The sequence below is a fragment of the Dermacentor andersoni genome, chromosome 2 (assembly GCF_023375885.2).
Source record: "Dermacentor andersoni chromosome 2, qqDerAnde1_hic_scaffold, whole genome shotgun sequence".
Classification (NCBI taxonomy): Eukaryota; Metazoa; Arthropoda; class Arachnida; order Ixodida; family Ixodidae; genus Dermacentor; species Dermacentor andersoni.
Genome location: NC_092815.1, coordinates 171,740,497 through 171,767,157, shown reverse-complemented (window position 1 = coordinate 171,767,157; position 26,661 = coordinate 171,740,497). Strand labels below are relative to the sequence as shown.

At 45.7% G+C, this 26,661-nt stretch overlaps 1 pseudogene; it reads left to right on the top strand.

The window, feature by feature from the left end:
• The first annotated feature begins 1,050 nt into the window (after window positions 1-1,050).
• Window positions 1,051-23,935, top strand: LOC126540878 (uncharacterized; annotated as a pseudogene).
• The last annotated feature ends 2,726 nt before the right edge of the window (window positions 23,936-26,661 follow it).

The following is a 26,661-nucleotide window of genomic DNA, read 5'->3' as shown; positions in this document are numbered from 1 at the left end:
TTCAATCAATCCGGTGCGGTGCTGGAGTCCATATTTTGACCTTGGCGCCGGATGCTGCCAAATGCGCCTTTCCAATTATTAGCTAGTGACGGAAACGCGGGGGACCACTCCCTCCCCTCTTGTCCCGTACAGTGCGGGATTCGGCTTGATGGCAAGGTGGTGATAGTTTGCTTTTAAGCGTCAGTGGTGTCTGGTTCCATGACACCACCAAAACGGGTTTCGATGACGTGACGAGTCTTTTTTTTTTTTTTTTTTTTTTTTTTCACGTCCTCAGTCGCGCCGCACCTTGCGCGTGTTTTCAAGCGAAGCTTGCATTGGCTCAGAAGTGTGGTTGCCGTGGTCACGCAAAAACGTAGTGGCTCCCACAGTAGAACAGCCGCGGGAAAGGGCGGTTTGATGAGTTGACAGCTGCGCCGGCACCGGAGATTTGAGTCATTGTCAAGTAGTCCAGTCCGGCATCGGAAACTCCGCCGCTTCGGTGGCAAGGCAAAGGTAATTGGCGCCATCCATCAGGCGTGCGCAAAACCAACTTCACCTCCCTTGCACGGCCTCCTAGATTCGCTCTCATTCAGGAGGCTGCGCTCTTAAACGCTCCTTTCCGCTCCTCTCCCCTTGCCCTCCCTCGCAACTCCCTCACTTTCGACTGCTGTCACCGCGCGCGCCCGCCTCCCCGGCGATAGCTTAGCCCGCTGCATGAAGTTTCACATATCGTTATCTGCTGTTATGGGAAAGCGTGCGCTGCTGTGCGTTGACCGGCGTAGACAGTTTCGTGGTCCTCGATAGCTGTTTACTTGTGCTCCGCGATGTTTCACCCGTTTCACGACTCGCACCGCTCGTGCATCGTGCAGTCGTGCACGAATACCGCAAAACAAGCCCTGCAAGGTTCTTCCGGGTGCCTAAACACAACAGCTGAGCGGGCAGACCAAAGGACATAAGGCGAAGCATGTACAGGGAGGTCCCTTATGAAAAGGGACAGGCGAGCGGCGTGTCCTGTGTTCTGCGGTGGCTGCTTAGAGCGCCACCAACAGGCAGCAAGGGGAAGCACGTCCGATGGTAGCGTCATCTATTGGAGGCAAGAGCAACCAGACACAGCTGATAGGCAAGCGGAAGCCACTTGCCTATGAGCCAGGTGAATGCGCAACTGGCGCGGCCTGCAACGTAGTGTGTTATGCTACCAAAGCGTGCTCGGTACGCTAGCACACTGGAAACTTGGAAGGACCAACATATGCCCGCTAGTTAACAGGTACTCCCAGCGTATTTTAATGCGGAAGCATTCTTTGGCGAGTACCGCAAGATCTGTCCGCCACGCGAAAAGTGCAATCCCCTTTATCTGCGCAAAAATGCATAATGTACGAAGTTACGACATTTAATCATTATAATCGCGTAAGTATCGATGATTGTTAGCTTTATAAGCAATAAGGAAGAACTGAAAAAGATTGATTAGATACAGTAATTATAGATATACATAGGGTCCACATAAAATGCACGGGGAAGACTTTAGTAGGGGTGGGCCAGCTTAACTTTGGGGGTGGGGCAACTTGATGTTTCGGGCTATGCTTATACACGCTTTGACAATTATAGTAGAGTTTCCGCGTACATTTTTTGCAGTACGGAGCTCTGGCTCCCCACTAAACCCATAGCGTGAATATTAGCTAATTCTAACAGGCGCTTGCCATGCCTGGTTATTCTGGACGCCAATAGATGGCACTACAAGCGGAAGTGCTTCTCCTTGCTGCCACGCTGGCGCTCTAAGCAGCCTCCGCAGAGCACGGGCCACGCGCTCGCGTGTTCCCTTTCGAAAAAAGGCCACCCTGTACATGGCCCTGTGCATGTGTGCGCTCCATGAGTCTCCAGACATCGTTGCGCCTTGATTGTGCTACACTTTCCTCTTACCGGTAGAGAAAACTGTCAAAAACATGTTCCTCCTCATTGTCACCTGGTCTGTGGCTTGTTTTTCTGTGCCAAGACTCATTCTGCGACTTCAGTAACTCGCCCAGCTTTCCATTCTGCCCTTAGTTCTTTTTCTGTGTGTCACCGTTTCGTGTTTATGTATCATCTCAGTAAACCGATGGGAAAACCTCGCGAGCAACCTTCATGTGTAGTCATGATAAGCTTTCTTTTTTTTTTTTCTGGAAAGCATGAGCATTTCAAGTGTCATATATGCAGATTTTTGCAGTTCGTATTTATTACCCGAAGGAGTGCCCAGTACGTATGGCTTAGTGCATTAAGTGACATAATTTTACTGCTACGGATTGCATTCGTGGCGAAAGAAAAATCGTGTTGTTGGTCTCTTTCACCTCGTCTTTGATTGAATAATGAGACTTTCTCCGAATGTTTTCTGTGTGCTGCTGCAAAAGCTAACTACCTTCTGTTCCTATTGCCACCGTTACTCAAGTTGCGCCAAGTGCAAAATAATGTGATAATGTGTATTTCCGTTTTTAGTACAATGTTATTTTTGTTCTTCCATGTCTTTTTTTTCATTTTGTTCAGTAGTAATGAACATGTCACACATTTCGTATACTTTTCTGTTGGTTTATAAGTAGGCTTTTGTTTTTTCTTGTTATGGCTGCCAGTAAAACAATCTTAGCATTTCATTAAAATTTTTAGGTATTTTGCATGTCATTCTTTTTGCCATTACCAGTTAATTTTCCCTTTATTTGTCATGACTGTCATAACACGTCGTCAAGTTTTGTGCAATATCTCAGTGAGTATATCAGAAGATCTCAGTGCGCATATCGGAATCTCTTCTACACCTTGGTCTTTAGGGCATTATACAAAAATGTTTCGTATGTGTGCATAAAAAATGATTCTCACGTTTTCTCGAGTTTTCTTTTTTTGCATTTCACTGTCTGAACTTTTGTGTTATTTAGTTGTCATGTACATGTCATGCATTTCTCACTTTGTTTATTTTCTGAGCCTGTATCATTCCAAGTAATGCGAAATTATTTATTTTCGGAAGCGGAAGTCAATGAAACGAGGCCAAAGTTTTGTTGTGTTGGAAGTGAAACTTATATATGTTCTGGCATATGCTGGCACACTCAAAATATGGACCGCACTGCCTGCGTGCTAAAGCATAAAGAATCCACGGCGCACTGCGCACCAGTTCACAAAAAATGCCTGGGGTACTGCGGGCGCGCGCGATCAAAAAAAAAGAACGAGCCGAGGCGCTGCGGATAGGCAAAAAGATAGCAAATCTGAAGGTGCGCGGGGCATGGCGAAGGGGGAAGAGGAGCGGCGCGAGCCGTCATAATAAAAACAAAGAGAAACAAAGAGCTCAAGGGTGAGGAGGCGCCGCACAGCTGCTGGTCCTGGTGTCATGACAACGTAACAATTGTGTGCGCCGCCATTTCGCCAAGCTATCGCGCCCCTGCTAGGGCCGTACTTGGCGCTAGCGTTGAAAGAGCGTCTGCTTAAAAACAGCCAATGGCAGCCACGCGGAGATTCACCCCTGGGGCCCAGCTGCATAGGCGCGCGTTCACGCCACTCGAACAACCAATTACGAGCTCTAGCTTCTGCAGGTGAGGGAAAGGGCAGGAAAGTACATCGCGGGCACTGCGCCGGCTTCGTTTCAATTCACTCAGGTAGGGCTGTCGGCCCATCCAGTTATGCACGACTATAGCCACAGCCGGTACAGCATAATGTATTGACGCCTTAGAATCATAGGCACTAGTACATATTGAAGTCCGTAACCAGGGAATGTACGCGACTTTTCGTAGAACTTGTTGACAGGCCAATGTAATTCGCGTTGCTGACGCTCTATTTCTCTTGATGATATTGTTTGTTTTTCTCGATGTGGGATACATTCTCTGAAACATTAAGATACCTGCTGGAATCATTCTACCCGAAATGGTTAAGCAGCAGTGCTAAAGCACGTCACAGTGTAGTGCCACTAATTTTCAGCAAACTTTTCTATTGCACTTATGCGCCAAGGTACTAATTCCTCGTTGTAATATGCATATAAACTGTCAAGTGACGCTGTGGGAAAACAAACTCTCGATTCGACGTCCGTACTCGATTTGAAAAATATTCAGGCTGGCCAAAAGATTTCCTTGTAGAAGGCAGCCTGATAGCGTCGCTGTCAGCTCCGGCACCTGGCGACCCTAGAGCGACGCGTTGTTCACATCATACGGTGCACCACCGCCGTTAAGCTTGCAGCAAGACGCACGACTCCTTATATTAAGCTAAACGGTTGGCGATATCCGAAGCGAGCATTTTTTATGCACAAACCACCCGTACAAATCTCAAGGCCGACTCAAATAGGTCGCGAACCTTCGGGCGAAAAGTGGTGCAGAACAAATTTGTCCCCGAAATCAGCAAGGGCGCGTATTTGAGCAGCCATTGAAGCGCGACTATGTGAGGCGGGATAAAACATTGCTCGAGAAAAAAAGAGTTGCTTTTTATTTAATACGAGACACAGCTCGTCCTGATCTCCAGGGGCCAGGCGGCTAGGGATGCATATGGGTCCCGTGATCGGGAAGCATATGGGTCCTGCCATCGACGGCGTCTAAGAAGATGTCGAGCTCGGCTCAATAAAGTTGCTTCTCTCTCTCTCTTGCTAATATACAGCTTTCTTTTCCGTTATGCACCATAAATAGGGGAGCTGACGCCGCTATGATTTCCATTGCAATGCAGCTCTTGAACTGTGTACAAAGGCGCGCTCGTATAGTTCATCTGTTACAACACGCCACCCTCACACGTTGTGTTGTTTTGCTAGTTGACGTTTGACGGAATTTGATGGCCCGGGTAGTTTCATCGTTACTTAACCTGTTCAGTCAATATTATAACGAAGGCGCCCAATAAAACACGTGGTTGACCCGTGTCGCCTTCCTTCGTGCGTTATTTTATTGGGCGCCTTCGTTGTGATCACGTATAATCAACTCGCCCACCCCGTGGCCAGTGACTGCTCAGTTAAAAGTTGTGTTACGCGTGCCAGATAATGGTTTACTTTAGGTGTTCTTGTGCGGCTGCGCTGGCCGACGAGCTTGGCGTCCGACGATGGGACTAGCACTCTACACCTAAACCTGTTGTCGGACTTCAAATAGAGTATCTTCTGTGCACGGGTACAATATCGACACCCTTACGGCTGAGCATCTGCATGCTGCATCGCATTCCGCGCCGGCGGCATTTGAATATACAGCTCTAATGGCTGGCCAACAAAACACATTTCGCGCCTTCGAGAACAAAATGACGTCACTTCTGTTTTTAACGTATATGGCGTCACAATTTTCTTTTTCTTTTTTACCGCCGGAAGTGTTCCCTCGTCACACAGATGGCGCTAAGTCCCATGAACCGCCGTTTAACCACCATGTTTTGAACGTATGGGATGCTATGGAAGCTTCGCTAAGAGGTACATTTACCTTGCAAATTTAACCAAGCATGTTCACATGGAAGGAGAAGGCGCTTTAACTTTGCTACATAAATATAAGCTCTAAGTTCAGGAGACATATGTCAGACTAGTGGTTTAGTCTTAGTTATCGAATGTATTAATGTAGCGCGAAGCGCATGGGAATGCCTGATTCCAAGTCACTGGAGATGTGTGATTCCGCCATGTCACACAAGAAGGGCTTATCGTAAGAAGCCAACACTGACACCAAGGACAACATAGAGGAAATAATTTATGCTTAATAAATGAAACAAAGAAACAATAAATTAATGAAAATGAAAGTGGATGAATAAACAGAGCATCGCACGCGATGTGCGATGGTTGTGGGATCGTTCCCCACCTGCGGCAAGTAGTTTTTTCATCCACATTCATTTCCATTAATTTATCGTTGCTTTATTTCAATTATTAAGCACAAGTAATTTCCCCTATGTTGTCCTTGGTGTCAGTGTTTGTTGGCTTCTTATGATATGACTAATAAAAATCGGGCCCCTCCGTTAAACCCCATTCTTCTCGTTTATTACATAACGAGGGTCTCGAATCCTGCAACATTGACGCCTTCAGGTAGCACGTGTGGGTTTATTGACCGCTTGCCTTCACCCAAAACGATCACGTTCTCGTGACGCCTGCGGCAGAAATGATGTTCCACGTCCGCCGCCAAGGTCTGTGAGGGGTGGCGCTGGCTAACACTCCCAGGGTTCTACAAGGAAACATAAATACCCGAGAAAGCGGACGAGGAATCGGTAGAGTATCGCACGCGAAATCCGAAAGTTTTGGGATCGTTCCCCGCATGCAGCAAGTTCCTTTTTCATCCACTTTCATTTCCATTAATTTATAGTTTCTTCATTTCATTCATTACGCACAACTAATTTCCCCTATGTTGTCCTTGGTGTCAGTGTTTGTTGGCTTCTTATGATATGAGTAATAAAAATCGGGCCCCTCGGTTAACCCCCTTTGTTCTCGTTTGTTACAAGAAGGGCTTAATAACTTCGAATGGGGTTTAACCAATACGCCCTGCATTATGTCTATATTGCCATTTCTTTGCGTGCAGTTCGTGCTGATGGCTCCCATGAAAATCACTGGACTTCTGCGACCACAGCCCTCAAGTGCCCGCCGCGCTCCTACGCTTCGTGAGCTGCTCCGGGAAGTGCAGCACAGAGAACAGGAAGCTTCGGTAAGTAGCGCCTTAAGCAGCTGCAATACTTCCTGTCCGCAAGCTTAGCGCATTTTTTTAAAAATGAATCTATTGGAACGCGCCACTTCCAATATCTGGTGACCCGACACTGTGTTAGGGTCATTTTATGGGTATATCAATTATATGGACACTCCAGGTGCATTTCTGCCGTCGCCGTCGCCGTGAGGTTCCGTATAAATTGCAAAGGCGATAAAATTGTCGCCGCGCGCCGCATGCTGTATGTGCGAGTTAAAGCGCGCGAAAGTGAGCCGGCGATCGTGGCTCAATCTCGAACACGCAAGCGAGGAGACCGGGGAGGAAGCGCGCCTTCTTCCATCGAGTGCAAGGCTCCGGGGGCAGGCGAGTGAGGGTAGGGGGGGGGGGGCGAGCTCTACTCTAGGTGGCCCAGGCAGCTGTGCGCCCTCTCACCCGTCCGGCTGGACCGCTGTATCTTGAAAGCCATTTGCGACGGGGACAGAGTCCGCCTGTGAGCTGTGTTTTGGGCGCTTAGTTCGCGTTTTTGCGAGACGCAGCAGGAAGGTCAATTTTCTCGCTGTTGCTGCCACGCTTGCTCACTCCAGCGTATTTACAACGAGTTACCACGGTCATCGACTGAGATGTGTTCATGTTTGCTTGTGCATCCGTGACACCATGCTTGTTATTTAATTAGTGGGCAAATGTTTATAAGCTTCTACGGTCGATGAATCTACTATCCTTTCATTCGTTTAGCTGTCTGCCAATTTGCTATCGCAATCGATGCTTCGACTTTCGCGCGAAACTGGTACATTTGTTTCCTAATGGTCCAACGGAACTGTTGAGAAATCCGTTCGCGTCATCCATACGTTACTTTAGTGCACCTGCATGTGCCTACTCTAATCAAATGAAACAAAATAAGACCGTAAGTCAAGGCCCATTGCAAATAAGGGTGACAACTTTCGTCGCTGACATATGAGAAAGAAATCTTTCAGACTTCAGTCGGTGCTTCCACTTGTAAAAAGTAGTATTTCACTGCTATATGACGCGTTAATAGCGTTCATTAATTCATATTAATACTCGAAAACTGGAGGAGGAGGAGGAGGAGTAAACTTTTATTGTACAACCAGCACTTTATGATGGCCGGGCCTAAGCCTCCCATGAAGGGACGTCGAGGGCTTGTCTCGCCGCCGCCTCACGGACGTGCTGGGACGGCCAGGTCACTCATTATGATTTCTCGAAGCTATACACCGTAACAAATTTTGCATTCTTGCGAGTGCTAGTCAATCCCATGGATAAGAACCTTACCCTCAAGGCAGTAAAAACGCCTTTTCTTTACGGTGTTATGGTGCACAATACGAGCGGGAACGTAAGAGGGCGTGTCAGATAGCCTCGAATCCTGCTATGGGCGATACGTGGCGGCTGCCGTCGGAAACAAAGTGGAAAATAGGACGCTGTTCTAATCTGTGTATGCGTATCCATACAAAGTGCGGATCGTCGCATCGCCAGCGCTCATTGGTAAAGCTGCTTGATATTGCGGTTAGTGATAACTTTGTTCACCGAAGCGTGGCCAATAGCAGCACTGTTTTGAAATGTAAACATTGGAGAGTTGCTTCCCTGGGAAATGTGTGTGTCTGTCTGGAAAGCATGACACGATGCGCTCCATAACACAGGGTGTCCGGCACAACTTGAGCCAAGAATATGAAAATCAAGGGCGCCTCGCAAGCGAATCGGACTGAACGAATACTATACGCAATTGCCTATAATAACTTTGGCGTTTTCCCCCCATAACTCACTAATTAAGTTTCATTACCCAAATTTTTAATTATTGGCTGAGGACCCCAAGTATGATACGCAGATTTGTAGAGCACCTTCAGAAGCCACGATCGAGTTGTTTCCTTTGCGATACGTCTAACGCAGTCCCTTTATACGGGTTGCAAACAAGATCCGCGAAATATAAAAAGAGCAAGGTGACGGAGCGGTTGCGCAGTGCTATCGTGCTGCTCTCAAGCGTGCGTTCTGTGAACATGTGCGGCTCCCGTCGGATGACGGAAAAATGCATGCTGCTGGCCGAGCGCTCCAGATAAGATAAAGAATGTCCTGCCGCTCCTCGTCGCCAGTCAGGATGCAGCCGACCTTGTTCGCTGAACGCGCGCTTGAGAACATCACAATTCTAATGCAAACCCTCCGCCAAGTGGCTTTCTCAATATCTCCCGGGCTTTCTTTGCAACCCTAAAAATATCGGTTGAAGAAAGCTGAATAAAAGGGTGAAAAAGGTATACGTGAGACGTATCGTTAGCGGAACAACTCCATCGGTGGTTTCTGAAGGTGCTCTACAAATGTGCTCATCATGCTTCGGGTCCGCAGCGAATAATTAAAATGTTGGATAACTAAACTTAATTAATTAGCTAGTTATGCCGAAACGAAAAGAATTGTCTGAGTTACTATAGGTTATTGCGAATAGTATGCGTTCGGTTCAGCTGCAACCACAGCATGCAATAGTATTATCGCTTAGTTCTTTCAAAACGTACTACCCACGCGTTTTAGTTTGGCATCGTAGCGTAGATGAAGAGGCCATTACTCGATCATGCATGCCTCACGTGCACAGATGGCCCCACTGTCGTGCCGAGCGTGACGCAATCGGGGCTAAATTTAACTTCTCACTCGACGTTCAGAGATGCATAGCTCGGCAGTACGTTTGTCGATGCAGGCGCGAATGGTCTCAACTTGAGAGAGCACACTCTGCCATATTGAGTATAGTTCATCAAGTTCAAACCTGTGCTCATCTAGATTTAAAGGCTTACAAATGTGCAATTTCTTGCACAAATTTGACTTGTTTCGCGGCTATGTCGCCCCTGCTTTAGACACGTGGAGTCAAGAAATGCGTCGAGAGACTCTTGCAGCAAGGCAGAGGAGTGCCATTTCGCGGCGACCACCTATGAGCAGGGCACGCCCACTATGAATATGGAACGAGCTCGACTGCAAACTTAGACCGTGGCACTCCTATTCGCCGTTTCACGAGTTAAATATGTAAGCTGTTAATTATGTTAAAACTGTCACTCAAGTATTTAGTTGAGGACGACGCAACGAGCTATGGAAAGAAGACTGATGTTTGTACTCTTAAGAGGAAGCTTTAGCTCGGGTGCTCCTATCTAAATACATGTAAACGGCGAATTCGTTTTTCTCAGCAACCACAGCACAAAATTTGACGAGGTTTGTTGCATATAAAAGAGAAACTTAAAATCTAGTGACTGTTGGTTTCGAATTTTTTTTATTTAAGTCCTCAATCATTTATTAAAAATCGGCAAAAAATGAAAATTTTCAAAAAACGAAACTATCAAGTTTACAACTTTGTAACTTAGCAACCAAATAAGATAACAGAATTGTGTCAATTGCATATAATAACAAATTTAAATAGCACAAAATTGACATGTTACACATGAATATAAAAAATTGAGTAGTATGGAGATACAGCTTTTGCAGCGCGCTTGTAAACAACGTCACAAATTCACGTAAGATGTAAAATGACATAAAAAATTTGTCCACTTTCAATGGTCTAATGAATGTCGTTTACAGAACCGCGATGTCTGTTCTTGATGCAGGGCTACGAATTTGTAAACATCGTGCTCGTATTTCTTTCAAACTTTCGTATTTTTGAAAAATCTTGTAACAAAATTCAGGGCCTAAATTAAAATTCTGCTTGCAACAGTCACTAGAATTCAGCTTTCTCTCTTAAATGGCATATATTTCATTAAACTCGGTCCAGGGGTTATCTCAGAAAAACGTTTTTGTGTTTTTACATGTATTTGAATAGGCCGCGTCGGAGTTGGGCCCGAGCTAAAGCTTCCCCTTAACAATGACTGAATGCATGCCTACATGACAGTTGTTGCTCTTTCTATGACTCGTCCAACATTTCAAAATGTCTTTTCTATTATTCCTTTCCTTCCTACACAAGCCTACAACGCTGCAGCGTGCGGGTGACGCCAGCAGCTACCGACCCCTGTCGACGTAAAGATCCATCACCGTCTACACGCTGGCGCCTCCGAAACGCTGTGACGACAGCAGTTCTGCTTGGAAGCCACAAGTATGTTGAGGCTTCTGAGATTAAGCCAACGAACTGGTGACATCTAGTACGCGAGGTGCAAGCGGCGCTCGTTTCACAATTGTTTCAGAGGTGGCGGTAGCAGTCTGCGGCGCGCCCTAAGTCGACGAGAGATTTTTTGTTTCCCGATTTCCCAACGCAAAAAGTCCCCAGACAGAAACGCGGGGTCTTTTTTTCTGAGGAATCTTGTCTCACTTGTGCCTCAAAATGTGCTGTCGCGTAAATACTAAGAAAGACGACGCGCTTAGCTTGCTTTGCTTCCTCGGCCGCCTTAACCTCCGTCCAAACAGGATCATAGTAGCCAATGGAGCTTTTTGTCGTCAGTGGTTGGCCCGTGTCACTGGGGCGCCCTTAACAAGGTTCGCCACTTCGCAGTGCGGCTTTAGTGCCTAGCCAGTGGCATGGCCGTCGGCGACGGCACACGTACGTGTCATTAATTGTTGATCTGCGGCCGCTAAAGTGGCATATTGGACCTTTTCGAACAATAGTTTGCTCTAGGGGAGCGAGATGGGGCTTTCGGCGACGCGCCACACTTTGCTTCCGCGAAAGCGCACGAATACGAAACTATTGCTGCGTCTGCCCTGCTACTGTGCGACCAGCTGTCGGAAATGCAACTGCGTGTTCGCAAACACACTGTGCTCAACACATGCTGCAAAATACGGAACGATGGAGGCAAGACGTGCTCGGTAGGTGGCTGCAAAGCACTGACTCGCGTGTTAAAGAATGGCGTCAATCTTTGTGGCCGCTGCTACGCAAGGACTGCCTACGTTGCCTGCACTTCGCCATGCGTTCCATGGATGAACCTCGAAGATAAAAAATCACTCATCTGGCAGCCAGCGCTGTATCGCTAATATCCAAGCAAAGGACTTAAAGCCCGGAACTTCGGCAATTAAGAGTGAGTACCGCTCGTATCAAAAGGAAGTAGCCCCATTTACTGGTATACTAAGTTTCTGGGAAACTATCTAGACATATCCACCCCTACTCACACGCCAATCTACGCTCGCTCTACCGCCGACGTATCAAGAATCAGTGAATGGGCGCACAGTTGAAGTACGTCGAAGCATGAGTGACGGCGACGACACCGACAACAAATGAATGTTCAAAGCTGTATATTTCGTAACGTTTGACAGAACAACCAAGTGACTAGCGACAATCCGTCTTTGCTACAAGCTATCACAAAGCACAGAACGTTTACGTTCGAAGCCTTGCGCGCAGCAAGAACAAATCTATCGCAACTAAGTACACATGCCAGCGATTAGGCTGAAATTAAACAATCAGATAGTGAACGCACCGAGGTATTTTACTGAGTCACAAACATGACAAACCTTTGCTTCAAAAGGTGTTCCAAATAAAGAAGGCAGAATAAAACACACTCGTGCTGTTTTCATTCATAATCGGAAGGTTTAGACAGATTGGAATACATTTTAAACCGCGCTTTTAGTACGAGCACTGTATACGCTGCTCACGCCGTTTGGACAAGACGTAATGAGCTCTGAAAGCACTTGCACGTCCTCTAAAGCTGTGGCCAAACTTCGTGTCGTCCACACATTCAGCTTCCACGATATACGTCGAGACGGACGTTTCCTGCGCCGTGCCGGCGTCATGCGCATGCATTGTAAACACGGAGGCAACTGAAGTGACCAATCGACGCGTTACCACATGATCAAGCATGGCAGCGGCCACAGAATCGCCAGGAAAAAGGTGAATACGTAAGCCTCCACCCGTGCGCTTCGCGCCTGGTCGCTTTGTTCCCTTTAGCAGGAACCCTCTGTGTCAGGCGTAGTAGAGAAACATAACGAAAGAAAGACTACAAGTGAAAAGGGGAAACAATGCAGTAATGCAGAAAATCTTAAGAAATGATAGTAAGAAATGTTTGAACACGAGATTCAAACATAAGCCCCCTCAGTAATGAGCCGAGGGCTTTGGCGCGATGCCACGATAGCCAAACTGAATGCGAGCTTATACACCCCGGAGCACTTATCCGGAATATGTAACTCATCTGGTCATGATGGTGGTTAATCTAGTTTGCTATTCATGCTTTTCATTCTAGCATTTTAGCATACATCTTCTTAATCTTTATTTTCTTTCTGAAAACTTGCCTAACTACCTTGTACCGCTACATATGCCTGTAACGGATCCGGTCGTATCAATCTCTTCCCTGATTTTCCTCCACCAATACCCTAAACGTCTCTTGCTTATCTCGAATGCTGTGCGGTTGATGCTTCCGTCCACTTCATATCCCATCGCTTCTGGAAAGTGTGCGTTGCCCAAGGGTCTCACTGGTTCAATCCTTTCGCATTCCAATAGGATGTGCACAGTGGTCTCTGGATTTTCGCTGCAGTGGACACATGCCTCATCGTGTTACGAAGTTTTTGTCCTTCGACCACGGTTAACGCGCCGAGGGCCATCACGTGGTCTTAGGTGACGTGAGATGTTGCACTGCGCTGCACTGCAACATATGGAATTACATAAACTGGCCTGGAGTGCGGCTTGATCCTGGTGACCAGAACCGGTAACGCACTCCCTCACCAGAGCACGATTGGCCACCCTCGTGCAATACTTGGCCACAAACTCCTGTATGAATACAACAATCCAACCGCGGTCCTCAGTCCCCAGCAGCTGCGAAGCAACTGACCACGGCGACGGCCAGACCTGTGACGCAGCAGAGGGTGCTAAGAATCTCTGGGTCCGGACAGGCCGCCATTGGAATCTGAACCTGGCAACGTTTAACACTAGAACGTTATCAAGTCAGGCGAGTCTAGCAGTGCTATTGGAGGAATTATCGGGAACTAAATGGGATATAATAGACCTCAGTGAGGTTAGGAGGGCAAAAGAAGCATATGCAGTGATAAAAAGCGGGCACGTCCTGTGCTACTGGGGCTTAGCGGAGACACCAGAACTAGGAGTCGGATTACTGATTATTAAGTATAGTATATATGTGGTAACATACAGGAATTCTATAGCATTACCCAAAGGGTGGCAGGTCTTGCTGTGAAACTTAGTAAGAGGTACAAATTGAATGTCGTACAGGCCCTACATCCAGTCATGATCGCAAGGAACTCGAAAGCTTCTATGAGGACGTGGAATCGGCGATGGGTAAAGTAAAAAAAAATACACATACTGATTCGCGACTGCAATGCCAGGGTAGGCAAGAAGCAGGCTGGAGACAAGTCAGTGGAGGAATCTGGCATAGGTTATAGAAATAGCAGGGGAGAGTTATTAGTAGAGTTCTATGAACGGGATAATTGGCGGATAATGAAAAGTACCTTCGTCCGCAAGCTGGATAACCGAAAGTGGACGTGGAGGAGCCCGAATGGCGAGACTAGAAATGAAATGGACCTCATACTCCGCGCTAACCCTGGCAACATACAAGATGTGGACGTGCTCGGCAAGGTGCGCTGCAGCGACCATAGGATGGTAAGATCTCGAATTAGCCTAGACTTGAGGAGGGAACGGAAGAAACTGCTACATAAGAAGGCGATCAATGAGTTAGCGGTAAGAGGGAAAATGGAGGAATTCCAGATCAAGCTACAGAACAGGTATTCGGCTTTGACTCAGGAAGAGGACCTTAGTGTTGAAGCAATGAACGACAATCTTGTGGGCATTAAGGAGTGTGCAATAGAAGTCGGTGGTAACTCCGTTAGACAGGATACCAGTAAGCTATCGCAGGAGACGAAAGATCTGATCAAGAAACGCCAATCTATGAAAGCCTCTAACCCTACAGCTAGAATAGAACTGGCAGAACTTTCGAGGTTAATGAACAAGCGTAAGACAGCTGACATAAGGAAGTATAATATGGATAGAATTGAACATGCTCTCAGGAACGGAGGAAGCCTAAAAGCAGTGAAGAAGAAACTAGGAATTGGCAAGAATCAGATGTATGCGTTAAGAGACAAAGCCGGCAATATCATTACTAATATGGATGAGATAGTTCAAGTGGCTGAGGAGTTCTATAGAGATTTATACAGTACCAGTGGCATCCACGACGATAATGGAAGAGAGAATAATCTAGAGGAATTCGAAATCCCACAGGTAACACCGGAAGAAGTAAAGAAAGCCTTGGAAGCTATGCAAAGGGGGAAGGCAGCTGGGGAGGATCAGGTAACAGCAGATTTGTTGAAGGATGGTGGGCAGATTGTTCTAGAGAAACTGGCCACCCTGTATACGCAATGCCTCATGACTTAGAGCGTACCGGAATCTTGGAAAAACGCTAACATAATCCTAATCCATAAGAAAGGGGACGCCAAAGACTTGAACAGTTATAGACCGATCAGTTTACTGTCCGTTGCCTACAAAGTATTTACTAAGGTAATTGCAAATAGAATCAGGAACACCTTAGACTTCCGTCAACCAAAGGACCAGGCAGGATTCCGTAAAGGCTACTCAACAATAGACCATATTCACATTATCAATCAGGTGATAGAGAAATATGCGGAATATAACCAACCCTTATATATAGTCGAAACCTGAGCAGTCATGCAGGCATTGCAGAATCAGGGTGCAGACGAGCCATGTGTAAAAATACTCAAATATTTCTATATTGGCTCCACAGCCACCGTATTCCTCCAGAAAGAAAGCAACAAAATCCCAACAAAGAAGGGCATCAGGCAGGGAGATACGATCTCTCCAATTATATTCACAGCGTGTTTACAGGAGGTATTCAGAGACCTAGATTGGGAAGAATTGGGGATAAGAGTTAATGGAGAATACCTTAGTAACTTGCGGTTCGCTGATGATATTGCCTTGCTTACTAACTCAGGGGACCAAGTGCAATGCATGCTCACTGACCTGGACAGGCAAAGGAGAAGGGTGGGTCTAAAAATTAATCTGCAGAAAACGACAGTTATGTTTAACAGTCTCAGAAATGAACAGGAGTTTACGATGGGTAGCGAGGCACTGGAAATAGTAACGGAATACGTCTACTTAGGGCAGGTAGTGACCACGGATCCGGATTATGAGACTGAAATAATCAGAAGAATAAGAATCGGCTGGGGTGCGTTTGGCAGGCATTCTCAGATCATGAACAGCAGGTTGCCATTATCCCTCAAGAGAAAAGTGTATAACAGCTGTGTCTTACCAGTACTCACCTACGGGGCAGAAATCTGGAGGCTTACAAGAAGGGTTCTACTTCAATTGAGGACGACGCAGCGAGCTATGGAAAGAAGAATGATGGGTGTAACGTTAAGGAGGTGGGGCAGATAAGAAGAAGAGAGCAGATTGGGTGAGAGAGCAAACGCGACTTAATGACATCTTAGTTGAATTCAAGAAAAATAGATAGGCATCGGCAGGGCAGGGAGGAGGGATTATAACCGGTGGTCATTAAGAGTTACGGATTGGATACCAAGAGAATGGAAGCGTAGCAGGGGGCGGCGGAAAGTTAGGTGGACAGATGAGATTAAGAATTTTGAAGGGACAGCATAGCTACAATTAAGACATGACCGGGGTAGTTGAAGGCGTATGGGAAAGCCCTTTGCCTTGCAGTGGGCGTAGCCAGACTGATGATGATGATCATCATCATCGTCAGGTAAAGAAACGAACACTGCAGCATCATGACAGCGTAAAAAGACAGACAGACACAGACAGATAGAACGTACCCAAAATAGCCAAAAGATGCTTCGCATTAATATATCATGGCTACATTCTACATGCACATGTAGACTCACACGAGAAAGTATTTTCCTGCCATATTGGGCGCTCTCTGTTCCTTTAACTTACCTAGCGAATTGCGCTAAAATAAAAAAAAAATACATCAATCTTTCATTATCTGTAGCTATAGGGTGTAGCGTATTTTGGTTTAAACTGAAAACATCAAGACCAAGAAGTACGCTCAACTTCTTCCAGAGTGTGATATTATTTAAAGATGGACAGTGAAAGCAAACTTACAAGACAATCAGGCGATCAGCCTGTAGGGTCTGCAGGCACTTCGAAGCACAGCATCGTTAGGTGATGGTGACGCCTCAGCCGCCACCTCAAGCTACCGCCCGAGCAAAAGGAGGAGCGGCATGGAGGAAAGAAATAAAAGAGGAGAGGCGCTGACGTCACATTTTTGAAGCGAAAAGTGCAGCCATGTTAGTGTGTCGTATCCCTTTGTGTCTCGAGTCGTATCACCGCAGCCGATGGGCGCGAGCTTTGAACTTGCATAACTTGTATTACTGCGAGCCGCCGGAAGTCTGTGCTTTTGATTCGCTTGCGAGCAAAGCCTACATAATTTCTGTAACAGCTGTAAAATTTTAAAGTAAAATTTGGGGGCTTTATGAGGCAAAACCACGAACCGATTATGAGGCACGCCGTATAGTGGGGGACTAGCGAATAATTTTGACCACTTGGGGATCTTTAACGTAGCCCCAATGTATGGGAAATAGTCGTTTCTGGATTTCATCCCCATGGAAACGCGTCAACCGCGGCCGAGATTTGATCCCGCGACCTCGTGCTTAGCAGTGCAACACCATAGCCGCTAAGTCACATAGGCGGGTGTGTAACAGTTTTAGTGAAGCAGACGCGCTCCTGTGTTTCTCTATGGAACGTCGAAGAAAACGGCGAAGACCTTCGCCGTGATTACGGAAGTGTCTCTGTTGCTAGCTGACAATCACACATCCAAAACACGACTTTTCAAGCTTACACGCCACACTGCAAACTCAGCTTCTCTCGCGAACAGAACGTGCTTCGAGAAAGACGCGAGCCGGAAAATCTTTTCCCACTTTTCAGAGGCCGTGAGCAGCAGCGAGAGCTTCAGGAACGTGGTCGCTATGGCAACGTTGGTGGTTTTGGCACACCAGTCAGTTATCCTTCGAGCAAAAAACCGCGTGACTTCCGCCACGCTTTCCTACATTGATCCGAGCTTAGCCGCGACCTCTCCTACGCTTTCCTTCCTCCATAAGACGCGGGGGGCGGATCAATGGCACCGATAAAGCAGTCTTCTCGCTGTGGCCAATGCGATCCATAAACCGGGGAGGATCACTGATAGAAATGCGGGCTCTGATCTAGCTATTGCGCTTTATTTCACAGATGATGTCTACTAGTGCCCTATTACCAATAAATCGTTATTTTATTTGTGTTCGAATAATCAAATGAGCTGACTCATCATTCCTGGACAGTCACATCTCTGTATGCGCTTTGTCTCTTTGCTAGATTGATGATCTATAACTGATATTCTCTGTATTGAATACAACCACAGTGATGCAAAACAGTATAAGCAGTTATATCACACTTTCTATCCTAGAAGAAAATTTTCAATTAGGTATATAGCTAATGTAATTTGTAACCTTAATGCGAAAATGGACACAGTGACAAGGTCAGTGAAAGTTCGTCTGGAAAATTAGGTTTGCGAACAAAAAGCCGACTTTTCGTGTGCGATTGCAAGCGAAAAAAGCAGGCCAAATTTCGGAAACGTAAAAAAAAAAAATATATGACGTCCAGGTCTGTCATAACTATAGAATAGAAGAATTACCCAAAAATAAAATGTAAAGTATTCGCTTCTCTTTCTGATAGATGTTGATGGCCTTGTGCTGTAGCTAAAATCTCTTTTCTACAATACCTTCAGCGAGGACAGCGTTGCCCGAGTCCCCTCGCTCTGCGCTATACTCACTGTCTCCTATAGACAACATTTTTTTTAATTCTACAGTTATACGTGCCAAAACCGCGCCCTGAATATATGGCACTATATATGTTGCGTGTCATTCACAAAACAAATGAATACAACAACAATTAATTTCGCCTCACTGCTTCCCGTGAACCACGAAATATCTCAATTTATTTCCTTTCCTTAGTTTTTCTTTCCTTTAGATCACCGCTCTAGGTTAGGCGCACTTAAACGTGACGCAACGCGACGCCATTAGTGCATAACGTCACTCAGCAGGAATGTTCAGAGCAGATCGCGCCAACTCTTCAAATTACTTATCTTAAAGCGATCTTTTCTTCTGTTATCTACAACGCTATTTCAAAAACTTGACATTTTAGTGCAGATAGTCGCATAGAAAACACGTAGGTGTCGATGCGTTTGGTGGCGTGTAAAGACACATGATTGTATAGTAAGGCATGACTGCTCGCATATACAGGTGAAGAAAACTTAAGCCGAAAACCTTATATTCCCCTGAAACGAAAAAATCCGGCGTGCGTCCGGCGTTGTCATCCGATAGCAAGAAAACCCACGTGACCAAGTGATGACGTCACGTTCCCGGCGCTGTACTTGCTGTAGCTTGCACTGCGAAACCTCACGTGACCAGCCACGGCGTGGGACGCACACCGTGACCCACGCCCAAAAATATGACACCCATTCCACTCTGTAAATATGGAATGGCAGCGAAAGCTGACGGCACTCAAAGCTCTCAAATGAAACGCAAAGTGCTTTCTCTGTTATTCCACCTTCACAGAGTGGAATGGTTGTCATTTTTTGCGTTGCGAGTCTGGCTTCGTTGCTCGTTCGGAGTTAGCCGGGATCACGATTGTCGCTGTCGTTCAGCATCGCGGGATATATATATATACATATAAAGAGGAAAGGCAGGGAGGTTTGCTACCCTACACTGGGGATGGGAGAGAGGGGTTACAAAGAGGACAGAGAGGAAAACGTTAAAAAAACACGCACACTCGGAGGCACACACACAAGAGGCTTTCCAGTTAGAGACGTTCACAAAGGCCGGTAGATCGCAAAAAGCGCAACACAGCATCCCAGGAAGTTTCTTCGTCGGTGGTCGTTCCGCGCCGGCACTGTTTACATTCTCGTCGCTGTTCCCTCCGGCGCTCCTCGTATGCATGCTGTTCTTCGGGTGTACGAACTATACGCGTCTGCCCCATCCATAACGCGGCTGCTTTTAGGGCCCATACCTCTCTTGCTTATATACTGCGATAACCTTGACGTCACACTATTGTTCACGGGGAGCGTTCTATTCTGTTCCGAATTTTGACATCTGCGCCGCCGCACTGCACCGGTATGGGTTTGTCAGAAATCTGCAAGTCCGTTTCTGTTGCCGGACACCGAAAAAACTACGGAATGTTTGTCATATACAGCGTTCACTGTAAAAAAAAAACGACCTGGCACACTCCCAAAATTGGATTAAGGTGGATTAAAGTTCATAAAGGTGGAAAAAAGTCGATTGAAGATGTTTTGTGTTGGATAAAGGTTGATTAAATTGGATGAAGGTGGATTACGGTTTGGTACACATTATAGCAAGGTGGATTAATGTAGAGTTTTAATTTAGGGTGATAATTTAGAGAATTCAGTATGCTTTCGCATTCAAATCTCGTAAGGATGTTTAAGTGACTGTTAGTTAATCATCAAGCGGTGAATAAATCAACTTAGAACTAGTGCGGGCTTCCTATATGCACCCTTCAATGGCATACCCAAGAGGGTATGCGGCGAAGACGAAACAGATGCCAATTTGGAAAGTAGTAGGAGACGTATTAAGAAATATTCTCGCTTAATACAAAACGTAAACTGACAATCTTTTCTCAGCTTAAAAACAATGCAAGGTGCCATCATGAGTGCTGTTCAAGATATTTTAACTAGGAACGCATAAGCGTTCGAATGTCGGCTAAACATAGGCTAAAAATGTTTTTTTTTTTTTTGTTTATTATTGCCTGTGCGCACGGCTCCACATTATATCAGCCTAAAGCCATGTTTGACGTTAATTATAAGTCGTAGCGCTTAACTTGTATAACGTTGTGTTTTCGCACGGAGAAATTTTCTAAACATATCCCAAATAGGGTACAATAATTTCCATATTTAATGGCCTATATAAAGGAGAGGATTGGTTAATAATTGACGAATGCAGTTTTAGGGTTTAAGCACTCTCTTTAGTCTCCGCAGAAATCTAAGCGTTAATTTTTTGAAACTGGAACGCAGTTTCTAGCAGCATCTTTCGTGGCGCATACTTCCGTGCCTTGCATTATGAGCAGCTGAAGAACAGTTTTTGGGGGAAAATATGTCGTAGAATAACTTTTCGTGTTACAGTAAACTCTCAGTTGTACGAACGTCGGCTTATCGAATATTTCAGGATAACGAACTTTTTGCAAATCCCCGGCAGTTTTCTTATAGATTCTATGCAAAAATGTTTCACTTAAACGAATTTCGGAACAGTCAATATTTCAGTTTAACGAACTCGCTCAGAGGACATAGGCTTATTTTTAAGACCCACGTGGTGCGTTTTTCATCGACTCCGTTCAGCCTTCCAGTTTTAAGTAACAACGGCAATTCGCGCGCCCACTTTCGAGATAAGTGCGACGTAACGGAAGCGGCTGTCTCTCTCGGACAAGCTGGAAATCCTTCAGCGCCTGGACAACGGCCAAAGACAAGTGGACGTTGCAAAGGACTATGCAATTGTACCATCGACGTTGTCAACGATTGTGAAACAAAAATCGAAGCTTGAAGGAGAAACTTCGATGAATTCCGCCAGGAAACGACTCTGCACGGGGTACTTCAAAGAAGTAGACGATGTCGTTGCGGTATGTCTTCGCGACCTACGATCTCAAAACATTCCAGTGTCCGGCCCGATGATGCAGGGCAAAGCGAAGGAATTTGCTCTTCTTCAAGACGTTCGCGGCTTCGAAGCAAGCAGTGGATGGCTTACAGGATTTCGGGATAGGCATGTGATCGCGTGGAAAACCATTTGCGGTGAAAGCAAGGATGCCGACCAAGAGGCAGCGAGAACCTGGAGGGATGAGGTTGTAGCTGAGGTTGTAAGGTACATTGGAAAGTTGAGAGACTTTGTGTCTCAATAGCAAACTGTGCCAGAAGTGTACAAAAACATTGACTTTTTGGACAGTTTTATTACTTCCTGTGCTTTAAAAGTACAAGTGCAGAAGAAGATTACAGATTTTTTTTTTTTTTTTTTTTGCTAAGTGAGAAAGGCAGCAAGGGGCAAGGTGGCAGCAGTACGAGCATCATGCTTACCCGCTGCCTATTTCTTACGCAGATCGCCTTCCTCGCTTGTTGCCACTTCGAATGTGCTGCGGTCATCTCTCCTGACGTCACAGCTCTCGTGCACTCGCCGCCATCGTCAAGATCCCTGGGTGATTCCGCTGGCAGCTGTACGAACTGTCCTATCTCCCTTCCGGATGACTCTCTTGATCTGACCGCCACCACACGTGCCCGGAGCCCTGGCATAGCTGGCACACTGAACCGTCCACTCACAATCAAGCCCAGTCCCATGACGTCAACGATCGTGCCTATAAATTCCCAGCCGGATCCTTCCTTCTTCAGTGGGCAAGGTGGCAGCAGTACGAGCATCATGCTTACCCGCTGCCTATTTCTTACGCAGGTATGTTACTTTCAGAATGCCCGCTGCATTCGCTCTGATGACCGATTCTTACTGCTGCTCCCTTGCCCACACCATTCTCGCAGATGCTTTGCTTATATTTCTTTGTACTCGCAGCTCGCGGTTTGTATTAGTAGATTGTTACAGAGTGGTGACATTGAAAGCAATCTTGGTCCTCGCTCCCAAAAAAATCCGAGCCTTTCGCAAGGTTTTGACGATCAACCATCGGTGTCTGAAATGCTCGCTGAGCTTTTGAACGGGCAGAAAAGATTAGCTGAGGATATCGCCGAAATGAAAAACTTTCAATAATCTGTTAATACACGTTTTGAGACTATCGAATCGCGTCTGGCCGCTCTGGAGTCCTCGTCACATAAGCCTGCCGTCCCAAGCGACAGCCTTAACAGTGAACTCGCACGTCTAACAAACGAAATTCACAACCTTTCAACTAAAAATGATGAATTGGAAAACCGTGCTCGAAGGAACAATTTAATCTTACATGGTCTGCCAGAGTCCTCCGATGAAGATAATGAACGCCTGTCCTCAGACATTGCGAAATGGTTTGAGGATAAACTTAAAATGAGCTGTCCTCAAATAGAAAGATGCCATCGTCTTGGAAGGCCTTCACGTGACCGTCCGCGACCCGTGATTATGAAACTTCTGGACTATCGGGAGAAAGTTTCGGTATTAAAAAGTGGTCACAAGCTAAAGGAAACTGATTACCGTATTTCGGAAGATTTTTCACTACGTGTCCGGAATATCCGCAAGAAACTTTGGGAAGAGTCTGAGAGTTTTAGGAACAACGGATGCACGGTCCGCATACGGTTTGACCATATATTTATTGATAAAGTTCGCTATAACTGGAACAGCACTTCTAATACATTAGAGAAAGTACATCGTAATACAGCACTAAATAGCGTTGCACCTGCCTCTCCGCCTTGACTCCTTCGTCGCAAAACCAATGACCTCAGTGTATTAAATATTAACGCAAGAAGCCTTCTCAATAAATTTTCCGACTTCATCTGTCTAGTAACTGCTCATTCCCCCCATATTATAGGCATTACGGAAATATGGCTACATGACGGCATATTCGACTCCGAAGTTGCGTTAAGTGAATACACATTGGTAAGAGTTGACAGACCAAATGGTAGAGGTGGCGGTGTCGCCCTCTATATACAGTCCCACCTGAAGTTTTCAGTCCTTGAAACCCCATGTGAAATTGAATTGCTTTTGTGCAAGATTCATTTGGAAAGGTCATCCGCGCTAATTGGAGTGTTTTACCGGCGTCCTGGCTCTTGTGGTGATCAGTTCACTTTTCTTAGCAACATTCTGCATGATTTGAAATCATCAAATATAATACTTATGGGAGATTTTAATGCACCAGGCATTCACTGGCCCTCTCTCACTATTACCAGCGGCGACGTGTCACTCTCAAGAAAATTACTGCGCCTTTCCCTATCACTCGGTCTTAAACAGATTGTCCACGAGAACACCAGGGAAACGGCTGTCCTAGATTTAGTTTTTCTTGGCTCAAGTCTTTTCGAGGGTGGCTTCCAGTGCTGCGTTACTGACTGGATTTCTGACCACAAAGCCGTACTGTTCTCGGTTTGCTGTATTGTTCCCAAACCGCGGATTGAGTACTGCACTTTTCGTGATTTTAGCCGCGCCGATGATGCTGCAATTACCGACACACTTAGCGAATCGTTTGAAAACTTTCATGAATTATCTTTGAACAATGACGTCAATGTTGCCGTACGGTTTTTTGAGAATATTGTTGAAACATGTATTAACCAATTTGTTCCCCTGAAAACAAAAAAGAAAAATATTAATTCACCGTGGATGACAAGAGGACTACTGCATTTATCTCGTCGTGTTTCGCCATTGCGCAAATCTAAAAGAAATGGTAATCCTGACAAAATTACTGAGTTCAATGATGCGTAGAAGGAACTGCGCCAGAAACTAACATCTGCCAAGGATTTCTACTATGCTGTTACTTTGCCAAAATTAATGAAAACAAACCCTCGTATGTTCCGGAAATCGATAATGCCAAGTAACAGCACAACTAACAGTTTAGTTGTTAAGGACGTGGCAGTTTCAGATTCACTCACGATTGCTTACGCTTTTAACACGTATTTTCATTCTGTGTTCACACAGGATAACTCTTCACTTCCACCTTTTAGCTGTGACTCATACCCTCCTATTGAAGACATCGTCGTCTCTAGCTCAGGTGTTCTGAACATGATTCTCCATTTAGATACTAAAAAGAGCTGCGGCCCAGATGACATACCCAATTCTTTCCTCTTTCGCTACTCCCTTTGGACAAGCAGATACCTTTCCGTTATCTTCCGTAAATCATTATCCACCTCCACTGTTCCCCAATCCTGGAAGCTTGCTACGGTCATTCCGATATACAAATCCGGTAACGCTCAACTTCTGCAGAACTACAGACCCATTTCATTAACTGCCCACTCATGCAAGTTACTCGAACATATAATTTTTAAACACATCACGGAATTTCTTGAAAGCCACAATATCCTATCCAATTACCAACATGGTTTCCGTCGCGGATATAGCACCACTACCCAACTAATCGAATTCACGCACGATATTTGTCAGTCATTAGATTTAGGCGGACAGATTGACGGCATTTTTGTTGACTTATCCAAAGCTTTCGACACCGTCCCACACCCAAAACTCCTCTACAAGCTTAACTCCATTCTAAATAACCCTTCTCTGGTTGGTTGGATACATAGCTTCCTAACCCAGCGTTCTCAGTCTGTGCAATTTAACGGCTCTATTTCCTCTCCTGTTAGTGTTTCATCCGGCGTCCCACAAGGTTCCGTTTTAGGCCCGCTTCTTTTCTTATTATATATTAATGACTTGCCGCATTGCGTGTCCGTTAGTATTCGTCTTTACGCTGATGATTGCGTCCTCTATCATATTATTAACACACCAATGGATCATGATTTACTTAATGACTCCTTTGCAAAATTTTGTAGGTGGTGCAAGAAATGGCAAATGCACATTAATTTCTCTAAAACTGTTTCCATGTCCTTCTCCAGACGCCCATCTCTATCACTTTTCACGTACACTTTCCATGGTTAAGATTTAAAAAGAGTAACAGAATTTAAATACCTTGGTCCTCATTTCTCCCATGACATGTCATGGTCGAAACACATTGACATCATATGTAACAAAGCTTTTAGACGTCTCGGTTACCTCCATCGTTCACTGCGTAAGGCTCCAAAGGATACCAAACTGATGACGTATAAAACACTTGTCCGCCCCATTCTTGATTATGGCTGCATCATATGGAATCCTCATAAGAAATCCGATATTAAAAAGTTAGAATCAGTCCAAAAGAAATCAGTGCGCTTCATTTTTCGCAACTATAGCCGAGATTTTTCCGATTCTTCCCATTATACAGCTACAGGTCTTACAGTTCTTTCATCTCGCTGCCGCTTAGAATGCATGAAATTTTTACACACGCTGATTCATTCTGAGCGCCTTGATACACTAAATAATTATTTGAACTTTAGTCCACCTTCTATCACTAGGAGTTCTCATAATCTCAACCTTATCCCTTTCTTTTGCCGAACGAAGATGTTCAAGCACAGCTTCTTTCCACTGTCCATTGAACTCTGGAATGCACTGCCTGGATGCATCCGCTCTTTACCTATTCAAGAATTTTTGAAAGCAATTACATATACTTGATATTCATATTTTTTTGTGCCTGTATCTCGTTTTCTTGCTTTCCTTCTTTTTTCACTACCCACTCCTGCAATAGCCTCACCGAGGCTGCAGTACGTATAAATAAAATAAATAAATAAATAAATAAATAAATAAATAAATAAATTATAACTGTTATGAACCTTGTACTGGTTGATATGTAAAAATTTCATTTCACACATTTCTAACACTATGGATGGCATGTCTTTTGATCCATCAATTGCACTTCAAACTTTTGACTCTGTAGGCCATGTCTTATGTTGGTCTAGTGAATATTCAGTTTAGTGAACTTTCAGTTAAGTGAACTATGTCCTTCGGTCCCGTGAAGTTCACTCAAGTGAGAGTTCACTGTATATGCAAGCGCGTGAAGCATTTAGAAGGAAATCGCAGCTGGTCGAGTGTCAATGTTGGTACAGATGGCGTGGAATGGCCTATGTAATAAACAGATTGAGAAATATGCATCTAATGGTCCAAATCCTCTGTCGATACCATTGGTCGTAGTAAGCGAAGAAACAAAAACTGAACAGCAGCTGTTACCACCTATGAAGGCGGCTTTAAAGTGCTCCTAGGAGAGAGATAGAGGGCTAAATTTATTATAATAGGAAAGCTCAGGGGTTGCATTTCCGAAAGAGGTGTAGAAATTGCTAGCCTGCCATGTTCAAGGGATCGAGGCGTACACACAGGACGCTGACTGTGTGTCACAGAGTGCATGCCCGCGTCCCTCTCGGCATGGCCGCCAGTGCCGCCCCAGCTACAGCGCCGCTTGCACGGCGATGGGAAGAGAGCGGTCCCCATTGTTCCCGTCTCGCCCGACCGTTTGGTCACGTGGGTCGCCTGAGCGCGACGGAGGGACGAGGCAGCTCGGGGAGCGGCAGAGTGGCTTGGAAGACGGAGCAGGGTGGTCGTGCACCGGGAGACAGCTGAAGATGTGGTCGGCAGGCTGAAACCTCCAGGCCGAAGTCTTCGCCGTTCGACCGACAGACGGTGCAAGTCCGTCAGGATCTTCGGCAGCGAGGTGCCAGCAGCCCGACGCTCTTCAGACCGGGATCTCGGCAAG